Here is a 5,341-nt window from a genome sequence, read left to right as displayed (position 1 = left end):
AACATGCAAATAGGCAAATAAAATACAACAATATTTAAATTATGTTAAGAATGAATGTTTATTTTATTTAATCTTTAGATATCACAGCTTAGACTTTTGGCTCAGAAAACATTATGCCCTGATTCCAAGACTTATCTGGGATATCATTAGGCCACACATTCTCTGTTTGGCTGGTCACAAGCAGCACCTACTTTTAGTGCCTGGCTTGTAAATCTTCTTGAAATGTTTTTGATGTTTTAATACCCCAAAATTATTATTAAAATATCATTTAAGAAATAGGGGAAAACTGTTTACAGCAGATGTTACATTTTGTTATATCATTTCTTAATTTGTAAAGGACTAGTAAACAATCTTCCTTTTCTAAGGTTTTACCTTGTTGATCTTACAAGTATTTCTAATAACCCACCAAAACAGCACAAAAGCAGAGTAAAATGGCCTTAGTAGAAGCATAAAAACTTGTCTAAGACAGGAAAAAAATCAAATCTAAATTTCAGATATATGTTGGTGAAAACAGAATTTTGGAACAATTTTATAATGTAGAATGTCATTGTTAACAAATGCTGCAGTTTTAAAGGTTATGTGCACTAATGTTGCCTTTATGTTGCTTTGACTAAATTGTCTCTTATGCTGTTAGCTCTGAATAGAGCCATTTTAAAACCTGATTAAATATTGATGTGTGAAGTCCCTACCATTAGAGTTATAAGTCAGGATTTACCCATGTTGTTACACTGAGTGCAGGATACCCCAAGCTTGGCAGATAAAACCTTTTCTCTCCTAGAGTCAACGATTCCAGATCTTGATGTACTTTCTCGGTGACCAAATGAGGTCATGCTGTTCCTCTAATGAGGGTTTACAGTGCTGCATTATTTCTCTCTTTTCCTGTGTGTGTCTATTAGGAGTCACTCCTAGCCTGCATTAGTAGAAATAGGTTTGTGGGCTCAGGGATAGAAGACTGTGTTTCCATTTACTGCATCCTTGTCTGCTTAAAACACGTCTTCATTTCAATTCAGGTTTATTACAGAACTTTGACAAGATATCATAAACATGAGTAAAATATATATGATTGATCGAATCAGCCTGTCTGATTTACAGAGCGAGTTCTCAGAAATTCTAATTTTTAAGGTATGAGAATCAAGACAGAACTGCTTATTTAGGTCATATCCAAGTATATACCATATTAGTGTTTTGGAATAGAGTCCTTTTTCTAGACCATTACATTCAGGAAATGTAATGAAATTTGTTTGGTGAAAATAATAGGTAATTACAGAGGTAAAGATGAACATGAGATATTTAACTGGGCTCTCTTACCTACTACTGAAAAATTCTTAGGTTTTGATTTGACCAAAAACAAGCTGAACAAACTATCTAGTAAACTTGATGGAGAAAGTTCTGAATATAAATTTTTAAAATATGGCAATTAAATATATCTGCCAAAAATATTACTCATGGACTGGTAAAAGAAGTTACCTTTGAATATAAAAGCAACAATACAGTACATTAAAAAAATAGAATCATGTCAAGGCTATAAAACAGAGTGGTTTATAGCTATTTTAGGTTTATATTTCCTATTTTAATAAGGATTCTAGATGTCTAATCAGTTCTTCAGAATTTAGAATGTACCACACATACGTAGGTTGCCCAAGAAACTGCTACTTGTGTCTAACTCATAAAGGAATTTGAGCAAGGGGGAGAATGGGAGGGGGCAGGATACAGGAGGAAGAAATTTAGATATGTATTCCTTCCCAGTGCTGAGAGATATCTATCTGAACACTTTTCATGTCTCTGAGATAAAGTGAACATAACTTCCAAATTCTGAACTTCACTAAAATCAAACAATAAAAATTTTTCCTGAAGGACATACCATTTTGGGTGGAATCACTAGCAAGATTCACCTTGATAAGGCAATAGGAGCGTCTACTGAATTTATTAGTAGAGCTTCTACCATTCATCGTCATCAATCAATTCAACTTTTCTTTTTTCTCATTATTTTATCCTTGAGAGACAGAATAATTGGTCCTGAGTTCTGGGTAAATAAGGGCTAAAAATGATATTCAAGTTGTTTAGCTAGGATGAAGTAGATTTGCAGCTGTAACTGCCCAGCACCATTTACTTGTTAAGTACTGTTGTGATATATATATTCTTTTAAACATTACAACAGACCTGTGAAGTTAAGTACTATTAGCTTCATTTTACGGTAATTAAGTAACTTGCTCAAAGTTACAAATATTTTTCATGGAAGAGATAGTGGAGTTTAAACTGGATCTGTAGATTGCAAGGTCCATTTCCATTTTTTCTTGATTTATAGGTTTGATTTAAAAAATGACCAAATATACGAGTTAAATTCAAACAAAAAATAACCAAAGCAAACACTTGTAATAAAATAATTCTGCTAAAAATAGGTAAGCATTCTTTTTCATATTCATGTAAAGATTCACTAGGTAAATACAATCAATTATCAAAAGAAAATTACTAGCATTTCCAACATTACTATGACAGACAACATGGCAGCCATATTGGAATCACAGAATTTTTTAAAATGCTGATTTCCAAGTCCCAGTCCTAGATATTTTGATTTAATTGATTAGGAATGGAGCCTTAGCATTGTTCTATTTTGTTTTTTAAAGCTTCTAGAAGTTTTTTATATAAAGCCATGATTGAAAATTCTTGAACTATAGGATAACTCACAAAAGGGTTTAGCACAAGAAAATTTGATTTGGATAATTAGCATTGGCTTTTAACAGCTTTTTTCCCCATAAAATATGCATAATACCTTAAAAATGATAACTTCTTTTTTATTAACTTTATTTACTCCATTTCATGTTTGTACCAATTTACACTTTTGAGAAAATATTGGAATTACATGACTATTAGGGTCTCATTAATATATTTTAAAACCACGTGTTTCTTTAATTAAAAAAAAAGGGTCATTTTAGAATAATACTGAAGACAGCTTTTCTGATGTTTCCTCCAGGGCTTCTTAGAATGCTACAAAAAAGCTAGCATGTGTTTTGAGTTGTTCATCATTTGTCGAGAGTGGGAAATACCCTGACCATTAGCTGGGTGATAACTTCTCATGTTGGAGAGACATGCATTTGTCAATCATTGGAATGCTAGATTTAATCTCTTTGGATTTCCATATATAAGTTTTAAAATTAAACAAGTAGATTACATATTTTCAGGAAGTTGCAAATAATACACTTCATTTTATCACTGTAGAAATTCTCTTAACCTATGTAGATCTCTGAAGTACCACATCTTTCTAAATTATTTGTTGTTCTTTATGTCTTAAGTCACTAAAGTACTTGCTTGTGGTAAAACTGGTGAAGTTTATTTTCTCTGCCACTCATTTTTTCCCCTACCATGACTCTTCTACAACCTATTATTATAAAACTCACAGATAATGGGGAGAAAAGAAGGGACGGATCATTTGGATAGAAAATTCATGCCAGGGGTGTCTCTATCTCCTATGAAAGGAGGAAGTGCAAATAAGCTAACAGAATGCTCCAAATACACAGTAAGATATTCCCTTACCTGAGCCCTAGTGATAAATAAACAATTGAACTGTTAAATAATTTCCTGCTATTTTACCAAATTAGAACATTTTATCATAGTAGTTTTTCCATATCTCAATGACATTTTAAAATAAAAACTATAGAGCATTATTTGCTTTATTTTAGAAAGCTGCAAATACAATTGTCTGCTCTGAAATTTAGTGTTTGTTCTAGATAAACAATTGAACTATTAAATAATTTGCTGCTATGTTACTAAATTAGAATGTTTTATCCTAGCAACTTTTCCATATCTCAATGACATTTTAAAATAAAAGTATAGAGCATTATTTGCCTTATTTTGGAAAGCTGCAAACATAATTATCTACTCTAACATTTAGTAAGAATAGTATTTGTGCTTCAAATGGTGAATTAGCTACATTCAAAGAAGAATTACTAAATATTGAAAAGGAAATAAAGCTTTAAGTTGTGTCTGGATCAGAAACTGACAGGAGCCAAACTTTTAATAAGCAGCTTCAGAGAGAAAAGTAGCATGAACTGTTTTTTCTCTAGGGAAAGCCTTATACTTTAGTGGAGTATATAGTACAACCACTGTGGTTTGAAGAGCTAACATTTTTATTGCAATCAACATATTGTATACCTCCATACTGTACTTCTTCATGACTTTTTAACCTACAAGCCTTGACATTAACCACAGCTTTGGGGTTAAAGGTTACATTTCTGAGAGAACAAGAAGAGCTCTGAAATAAAACAATTAGAGCACTGAGAGAGGCCATCATTAGATGTGAGGAAGCAAAGGATCCATAATTTATGATTTACAAAGAGAGCATAGTCAGGTGCAATAATCCTGTGTCCTTTTGTCCCAGCTGGAGTAGTCAACTCCTAAGGCTCCTGGATTAACTAAAATACATTGTGAACACTTTGTCTTTTAATTTATATTGATACAGGATGTTTACAACACTGTACTTGAAAATAAGCGTTTTTGTGTAAATTTGATTACCCAAAAAACTCCTTGCTTATACCACGATGTAGCCCACAGTTTTCTTTCAATCAAGGCTGGATAAGTGGGACTTGTCACTATTTTGTTTCATGTGCTCTTCTCAAAGAACACATTTACACTGTCAGATTCTTCCTGAATATGATATCGATATCCTTGTGGGCTTAAACATATTCATCAATTCAAAGTAGTGTAACCTGAAAGATTTCAGAGTGGCTTACATGACAAAATAATAACTGATATATTTTGAAGTCAATATATTTTTTCCCCAGAATGGAGCATATATATACAGGTTTAATGAAGAGACAACTGTGAACTTTCCCTGCATTGGATGCAACTTGGGACCTTTTATCCCTTTTCCAGAAACAGTAAGGCCATTGGAAATAAGGCAAGTGACAGACAATCAATTTAAAATAACTACCATACTTGATACTAATCTGTAATTAGAAACTTGGTTTAGAAAAAATGTATGAAATCATTAAAATATAAATAAAAATCAAACTGTTCTTTGGCAGCTTTCAAAAATATGTGATTGTTTTTTGAAAAAATAATTTACATGTCATTCATTTTATCAAGAGAGAATGCCAAGAAATACATCTTGGAGAAATAGCTTTTCTAAAATTTTTTTTGAAAATGCATTGTTCATAATTTCTGAGACAGGGAGCATATTACATCATTTTAAGTAACCTGTGAAAAATCCTTTGCTTTATGACCTAGGTAGCAGTATACAAATCTATGATATTTGAAATGATCCTTAGTAGATCAGTAATTGACCAAATTACAAGACTTTATTTCAATGGCAGGAAGATTATAGTGTGATCTTGTGCAAGATTCT

This window comes from Sapajus apella, unplaced genomic scaffold (genome assembly GCF_009761245.1).
Source record: "Sapajus apella isolate SASKATOON/1434 unplaced genomic scaffold, GSC_monkey_1.0 scaffold66, whole genome shotgun sequence".
Lineage (NCBI taxonomy): Eukaryota > Metazoa > Chordata > Mammalia > Primates > Cebidae > Sapajus > Sapajus apella.
This window is presented reverse-complemented; position numbering follows the sequence as displayed.